General features: G+C 35.0%; 1 pseudogene across 1 annotated transcript; it reads right to left on the reverse strand.

Annotated features, from left to right (window-relative positions):
* Window positions 1-7,451: 7,451 nt before the first annotated feature.
* LOC149828661 (ESCRT-related protein CHMP1B pseudogene) lies at window positions 7,452-8,530 on the reverse strand (annotated as a pseudogene). The gene has a single exon (XR_016434315.1). The product of XR_016434315.1 is annotated as an ESCRT-related protein CHMP1B pseudogene (transcript).
* Between the last annotated feature and the right edge of the window lie 511 nt (window positions 8,531-9,041).

Here is a 9,041-nt window from a genome sequence, read left to right on the forward strand (position 1 = left end):
AATTCTTTCCATCTATCAAAACTGTTACACTTTTATCAAAGAATTTTAAAATTCTGAGGTTTTATCCCAGAGTCCTGATCAAATCAGGACTCTACCCAAGAGTCCTGATCGAATCAGGACTCTATTCAAAATTGGTTTTCATACTTCATTTTCACTGGTTTTCAAAAGCTTTGCTTAAATTTCATCATTTACTTACCAGAAAACTAAAATTTCTTAGAGTTCTGATCGAATCAGGACTCTTTCTCAGAGTCCTAATCAGATCAGGACTCTAAACTAAAACTTCAATTTCATCCTGTTTTTAACTATTTTTCAAAATTCTCTCATTTGTTTTCTCAGAAAATCCAAAAATCTGAGAGTCCTAGTTAAACTAAGACTCTGTCCCTAGAGTCTCAATTGAATCAGAACTCTGCTTTATTCCAATATTTGTTATTGTTTTCACTGTTTTCACAAGTTCTTTCATCTATGTTTCAAAAAAATACCAAAAAATCTAGAGTTTCAGTCCAATCAGGACTCTGTCCTGGAGTTCTAGTCCAGTCAGGAGTCTATTTTGAAGTCTGTTGTTCCTTCCATTTTCATTTATTTCTATTTGTTTTCAAAAATTAGGTCATTTTGTAGAGTCCAGTTGATCCAGGACTCTATTTCAGAGTTCTGGTTGAGTTAGGAGTCTAACCCTGACCGTATTTTCTGACTTATTTCATCATTTTTTATAAAATCTTTTCAAAAACTCCTTCGTTTGGCTTTTAAAATCCAAAATCTTAGAGTCCTAAAATTTCAGGACTCTAACCCGGAGTTCCAGTTCGCTTGAGACTCTATTTTCAAAAAATTTGAATTTCAACTATTGATTCTAACCCCTTTTCAAAGTTATTTTCAGTGTTTATTTCAAAATTTTCAAAACCTGATGTGGGCCCACTCAGTTGGCGCCATATCCTGAGGAGTTCTGACCCAGTTAGAACTCTATGCCATTTCAAAACTTTTGATTTCAAGTCTATTTTTGAATCTCTTTTGAAAAACCTCTTATTTTCAAGTTTTAAAATCATTTTTGAAAATTCAAGTAGGGCCCACTCAAGGTGGCGCCACATTTGTAAAAGTCAGGGTTAGACTAGGTTTAGTCAATGTCCTACCTAGGTTAGATGTCTAGGTGAGTCAAAATCAATTTTAAAAATCAATTTTATTTAAGTTTTAAACCATTGGTTTTTAAAGGTTTTAAATTCAAGTTTTAAAAACCAAATGTGGGTCCATACTAGGTGGTGCCACATTTGGACTTTCTAGGGTTTAATTAGGTCTTCATTAGGAATTAATTAGAGTCCATTTAGGTTAGAATTCTCCAAAAAAATCGTCCTCCCTATGTGGTTTATCAAAAACAATTAAAAAGAGTCCAAAAAAATCAACTCTTCCTAAACAAATCCAAAAAAAAAAATCTATAAATAGGGGACCTAAAGGGGGTCAAAGGGAGCTCTTTTCTCTCTCAAATTTTCATGGCTTCTCTGTCCTCTCCAGCACCTCTACCTTCTTTTATTGCAGCTGCAGTCCCAAGGTGAGTTATTTAATATTAGTTTTTTATTTTTTTATTAGTTTTTTATGATTTTTCAATAGATTTCACCATGAAAACTCCCCTTTCATGGACTTAACCATGGATTCAACCTCAAGAACCTCAAATTCAATTCAAAAAGATGATCTAACCCTGTTCCATATTGTTTTCCATGATTCTAATCCATTAGAATTGATTATTGCATTATTTTTTATATTCTTAACCAAGAAAACATGACATTTATCCGATTAAATGAATTAAATCCATGGTTTCAATGGTAAAAGCAATTTCAGCTATGGATTCCCTGTGTTTTATTTATTTCTTTACTTATTCATGTTTATTACACGTTTCCCAGCATAGATATTAATTTTATTTTACTGTTTAAGTATTTTCTTTATTGTTTTCATTGATTAATGCATATTTTATTAGGTTTTATTAAATTTCTGTGTGTTTTAAGCTTAGATCAGTAAAGAGCATGTTATTACGTATTGAAGTACTCACTGTAAATTTTTGATTTTCTAATATGTGATACACGGATATGTCAGTGAGCGACTGTAAAAAAATCTGATGTTTTGGGATTCGAGAACCCTGTTAAAAAAATAAAAGATTAAACAGTGATTTTCAATCGTTTAGAATCGTTGTTGACATTCATAGGTAACTTGCAGTTGTGTTATTTTTCTCATCCAATATCCGATTTGAGATCCGTAAAGTGAAGTAGATTCATGTTGATATGAACTATTTATTGTGAAATTTTGATAATTTTTAACATCTGTTTAGTATTTTTCCTCTGTCAGAGAATCAGATTTAAAATTTAAAACTCGTTAGGGTTTACCAAAACCCTAATCTGAATTGTACTACTCATAGATCTCAAACCATAGATTCAATGCATAATCTGTAAAAAAGGAGGTTCATTATTTTTCTATCTACTATTCACTTCTGAAATCTCAAAATTATTTGATTAAGTTTGCTATTTATTTCTGTATTTTCAACCGAAAGTACCTGTTCTAAGCACTTTTATATTTATTAAATTTTAGTCCAGATTGCTGAAAGGGTTTCTCCCTAACCAGAGATGATTTTTCCGATATTTAAAAAGGGAAATCTCTGTTTTTATGTCTAGTTTACCTCTGTAAAATTTCAGAAATTTTCATGGTGAATTGACCCCTGATTCGGGTCTAACATTGGAACTGGTCTGTGAACATGGGTGAAAATAGCTTATTTTAGGATTGTAATGCAATTTTTGAATTGGAATAATGTCAAAAATATATTTTTATGATTCTAATCTAATTTTAGAGTTATTACAAGTGCAGGTGTCGATTTGTATGAATTTTGTAATCCATTTGATGCTTGAATGGATCAAATTGCAAAACCGGGTACCCGCAGGATCCCGAAACACTGCCAAAATCATGATATTTGTGATATTTCTTGATTTTCGTGTATAAGTTCATGTTTTTAGGGTTTGTTCATTTTTATAATCATATAAGGATGTTTCATGTTTATTTCAATCATAAATCCCAAGTTTTTACTAAAATCTATTTCAGAAAACCCTCATTTCACGGCCATAGTCTTGCTATCAGGGGCATTTTGGGCATTTGACCTCAATTTCAAAATTTTAAACCCTAATTTTCATGTTTTTAATCATGTCATATCATATTTGGTTTAATTTATCCTTATTTGAATTTCAAAAGTTGTATTTTACAAAATATCTTTTTCAAAACCCTGGTTTCAAGGCCATAGTCTTGCTATCAGGGGTATTTTGGTCATTTTGACCCTAATTTCGAATTTTCAAATCTCATCTTTATTATTTATTTAGTTTTATTTTATATTTCATTAATTTTATATCAGGGAATCATGGAAAAAGGCTTATATCTAGCAAAATCCAGCAATTTCCAGATATTACTAGATAAACCTAGAAAAACCAACATATCTTCACTAATCCATTTTTCTAGTTTTGCAGGGACATTGAAGACTTTATTTTCCTGTATTTAAATTCAATTAGTGATGTAAATTGTAATTAAATTTGGAATAAGAATTTCAATTTCTGCTTAGATTAGGATTTACATTGTATATAGTTTAAACTTTGATATATAACTGCTATGTATGCATTATTCATGCACATATTACAAATTCATCATGGTCTACACAAATGGCACATGCACTAGCTCTTATGGAGTTGACAAACTCTGTGGAATTCGTATTTATGGCCATAGTCAGAATACGAATAAGACCCAGATTTGTAATCTTCGTATTAGCCACATTTCAGCCTACACTATTAGGCTAACTTCAAAACGCACTGCATTTCTTAAAACTCAAAAGGATTTTCTCAATTCCTCAAAATCAAGTCTTTCAAATCCATATTCATTCATTTGCAAATTCAAATTCCAATTCTAAGAAATCGATTTTCTCAAAATTTTCTAAGTCTTTCTCAGAAATCGATTTTCTCAAAAACATTGAGTTTCAATGATATTTCAAGCATTTCTAAAGTTCAAAATCCTGATTTTCTAAGTTATATATTCAATTTCCAAGTTCCAATTCAGAAAAATCAAGTTTTCCAAAGTTATTGAAGTTTTCTCATAAATCAATTTTCCTAAAACACTTGAATTTCTTAAGAAATCAATTTTCTATTTTCCTCAAAAATATGTTTTCACCATGATTCACGATTTTCCAAAGGACTTTTTTTTCAAGAATTTTCCAAGTATTTCAAATCTCAAAGCAAACATCATGTTTTCAATCTGCATTTTCAGAAAATTCATAGCACATGCCTGATTCTTTGTGCATTTAGGAAATAGAACATGATTTAGACAAGTTGAGCAAAGCTAAACACACTTTTGATCCTTGGTTTGATTACCCCTGGTAAATGTGTCAGAAACGGTTGAACCTCGTACCGACATGCGAGTCCCATTCTTCGGAATTATCCTGCATTTTAAAATGGAGGCGAGTTATTTTCAAAATCTTTTTCAAAGGTCAGTTTGACTTACAAAAGTCCTCGACCACAACCACAATAGCTAGATCTTTTTCTGCCTCTGCCTAGATAATTGTGATCAAAGAAATTTTCATAGTTTTTCTCTTTGTTAGAAATCTCCACCTTAGACTGAAATGCATGCTCAATATTCTTGCCAATCGATCTATTCATTCTTACTTCATGAGCCATCAAAGAACCCATTAGTTCATTAAGAGAGTAAGTTGACAAGTCCTTAGATTCCTCCATAGCAGTGACAATATGATCAAATTTTGAAGGTAAACTCCTCAAAACCTTTTCGACAATCTTTTGATCAGTAATATTTTCTCTAAAAGATCGCATTTGATTAATAATAATAAAAAATCTTGAGGAAAATCTTGTGCGGACCCACTGTCTTTCATAAGCAATGTCTCAAATTTCATATGTAGAGTTTGGAATTTCACCGTAGTTATCTTCTTGTCACAGTGCAACTCTTGCCTTATATGTCCCATGCTTTTGCTTTTGTGGCATTGGCAATTCGAGGAAAAATAGAATTTGCAAGTACTTGTTGCAACACAAGCAAAGCCTTGGAGTCACTTTTCTAAATCTCATTTGCATCTGCCAGTTTCTCCCCTACTTCAGAACTCTCTGTTCCTACATAACCAATCTCTACCCGATCCCAACGATCTTGTGAGATGAAAAATATTCGAATTTTTATACTCCAAAATTCATGATTTTCACCATTAAAAATAGGAATCAAAGATTGTGAGAGGTTGAGTGTGTTCAAACCATTCAACATCATGAACCACAAAACGATTACCTCTCTGCACCACTTAAAAGTCTTTCATTTCAGCTACGACCTTCACCACCATAATGCAAAGCCCAGCTTCGCCGTAACTAGGCTTTAATACCAAAAAATGTTGAAAAACGAAAAGAAACACAGATTCTACTACACTCATACACAAGAGAAATACTAAACAATACCTCAATTCATTAACAAAAAAGAAAACAAGAAAAAAATAACAAGAAAGCAAAGGACTCAACACACCAACACTCAAAACCAAGACATACAAGACCCATTCATCTAATGCCTTTTTATAGGCACACAGGCATTATGGACACACACTCAAGTACATGAACACTAACCCACTAACTCATTAATACCACTAACTCATTAATATTGCTACAGTTACTCACACACACATTTTTCATTTTAAAGAAAAAATGCACACTCATTTTCACATTCTGACTTTTCAACTCTCACCAACATCTTCACACGGCCCATCCTCATAAAGAGGATGTTACATACTTTATCAATTCTCATACGTTTTTTTTTTCATCCACGATTCTCACCACCCTAATCAAGGTTCCCTCCGACAACATATATTGATGGTGAGACTTTACTTGATTCTTCAATGCCACAAACTCAATAGAATGTTTTTCTCAATAATTAAAAAAATCAAGCAGGAAAATCCTAATATCCCAGACTTCCAAATACATCCAGCCAAAAGTGAGCTTGACTTGAAGTCTGAAAATATTGAATTGTTTCAACTGTATGGTGTGCAAAGGAGTTAATTTTTTAATCTCAAAAACATAACCATGATTAATAAAAAAAATTAAAACTTTTAAATAATTAGAAATACTTGAAACACTGTAAATTCTAGCAAAAATGGGTTCAAAACTTCAACCACACTTTGTGGTAAAGTTGTTAAGTTGTAAGACAGAACTCGTGAATAGATGAAAAGAAACAAAAGGATTCAAAAACTAGTTATGCAAAGAAAATCAAATTCAATATCAGTATGGGCGTTAGCTTTGTATATCTTCTATTGATCAACAAGGTGCAATTTGAAGCTATGAATATGCCAGTGATGAGAAGAGAGCCTCAAAGTAGGTCTTTACTAAAACACTGAACATATAAAGTGACAACAAAATATAAATCAAAACACCGAAAAGATCAAAAATAGAAGTCCAAATCATCCCTCATGGAAAAATGAAAAAAGAAAATTTGTCAGCAAATCCATGAATTAAATTTTCCATCTCAGAAACTATGATTTTGGCTATGATGCTGTAATTTGCTAATAAATTTTCTACTTATGCACTCTTCCTATGAAAAAAAGAAAAAACATATGCATATAAAAAATCATGAACTCGGCATAAAAAATATCTCCTGCAATCTCCATTAATTACAAATTCTACATGATTGAGTCTCAAGCAAAAACTGACACCTTACATCTCCACACTTCATCTGAAATGATCATCATGTAAAAAGAGAAAAATACTGCATTTGCCTTCCCAGAGGTTCATGCTACACGATTAAGTATGAGGTTAAGAAAGACACCACATCAGTTTAGTCAATAGAGGCCCACATCAAGCAGACAACAATGAAGTTTTTACCATCAAAAGCAATCTTCCAATGCATTTTTTCCCTTATAAAGTTGGGCTTTCTACTCGATTTCCTAGGGTGGAGTGTGTCACTAGTTGATACGGAAAACCACACACAAACCCAAATTTGTTGGCCAAATAGTACCAAAGAAAACGAGTGGGAGGTTATCAGAAATGTAATCAACCAATGTCTTAGCAGAGAAGGCAACATGGAACATATATATCAACCGGAAATAGTGGGAACAATGTTGGCATCCCACAACAGAATGCAATATTCCAATGTCTATTGAAGAACTATAAACAGATCCAACAAGTGCACAAAGCAACACATCACTCAGGTACACAAGCTCAGCAGAAGGATAACCCAAAGGCCTATGGCAAGATCACATGTGCCTAAATCAGTGATCAGCATTTCAAATTCAGGAATTTAACCAAAGAAAATGAGCAATGGAACCTCAAATCGTATGACCATTTGACAATTAATAAACCTTCAGGGGTGGTTGAAATCCCTCAAACGACAGAAGCACCACCACTATCATCATCATCAAGATAAGGCCCATCCCCATCTGAACGGGAAAGACACGATCGCCATAAATAAAGAAACATTGGCAATCATCAACCCATTCGTAACTACAAAGCGTCTCTGTATCGACATTAAAAAGGTTCGAGATTACAGCGAAATCCATCTCCGATAGCACATCAAACACACATATTACACAACCATATTAGCTACCATTCTTATATAAAAATGGTCCAGTATCAATAAAGAAGTTGTCTTCCTCATCTCCACATAATAAGAAAGGGCAAGATGTTTACCCCTTGGACTTGAGCTCAGCCAACCTCCTTGAGAGGTCATCCTCGTCCACCTTCTCCGCCTTCTCCGGGATGGCGTGACGGGCCGGCTGGGGCAGACCCACAGAGACCTCCAATCCATAGTCGTCCGCGACTTGCTGCATCAAGTTATTGACCTCGCCTTCAGGCGTGGAGAGGGACGTGCTCCCGGCCATCGAATTCTCGATGAACTCTGCCTGGACCTCCATGTTGACGAACTGCTTCTCGAACTGGTCCATGGTCTCTGACATCTTCTGGAGATTGCCCGTCGCGAGGGAGGACTCGAGCGCCTTGACGATCGACCCCATCGACTTGTTGATGGTCATCATCTTCGCCTGGGAGTCGAGGCGGGCGACAACAGCGTCGAGGCGGGAGGCGAGGCGGAGGTAGTTCATCTGCTCGTTCCGCTTGCGGATCGAGTTCTCGGCGTAGATGCGCGCCCCGTCCATGTTCCCCTTCTCGATCGCCTTCTTCACCTTGAGCTTCTCCGACTTCTCCTCCTTCTCGCACTTCCTCGACTGTCTCTGCAGGCTCTTGCTTGTGAATTTGAGCTCCATGATCTGGTTCATCAGCTTCTCGGCGTTTCCCATCTCCTCGATCACCGCAAACGGTTAGCCGACGGTTTCCTTCCTCCTCCCGATCGAGCAGCCGATCACAAATCACGTCTAGAGTTTTTTTGGACGGCAGATTCACTCAGAAGATTAGGGTTTCCGAAGGGAAAAGCTTCGGGTTTCGATGAAGGAAAGTTGGGGTTTCAGAAGGGGGAGGAGGGAGGAATTCTAGGGTTTTGCCTCCGCAAAGAATTCGTCCTGTGCTGTCCCCCTCCATAGACCGTTCGATGGAAAAAGGGATAGGTTTCTTCTCAGAGAAGAGAGAGAGAGGACTTTTATTTTTTTCCTTTTCGACTAATTTATTAAAATCGGCTAACTTATCAACTATTTACGTGTAGCCCGATGACTTTTTTATTATTTCATTCAGCCTCATGCCTTTCAGCGTGAAACTAGAATATTTAAAATGCCCTCATAATTGATTCTTTTAACAGAAGAATACAATCGAGTCATTTTAACAAAAATGACAAACACGTCATTTTGCATCTCTGATGCGATAAAAGAGGCAGTAATTGTAAATAACCGAAATATTGCGTACGTTTGTAAAATCGCTGAAGATTCAGTAGTTTTCCGTAAAGTACTATTTCGTTTTCTTCTTAATTTATTTCTTTTTATCTTTTTATTTGAAAAAAAATAAAATCAGGTCACGAGCGATAATCGGGTCAACGAATATATTCTTATCTGCGTCACCACCTAAAGTAAAGAGGGGTGGGGTTTGTGGTTGTAAACGCTGGGTGTGATTGTCTCACCCAGCGTT

The sequence above is a fragment of the Nuphar pumila genome, chromosome 9 (genome assembly GCF_984573655.1).
Source record: "Nuphar pumila chromosome 9, dmNupPumi1.hap1.1, whole genome shotgun sequence".
In the NCBI taxonomy this organism is placed as follows: Eukaryota; Viridiplantae; Streptophyta; class Magnoliopsida; order Nymphaeales; family Nymphaeaceae; genus Nuphar; species Nuphar pumila.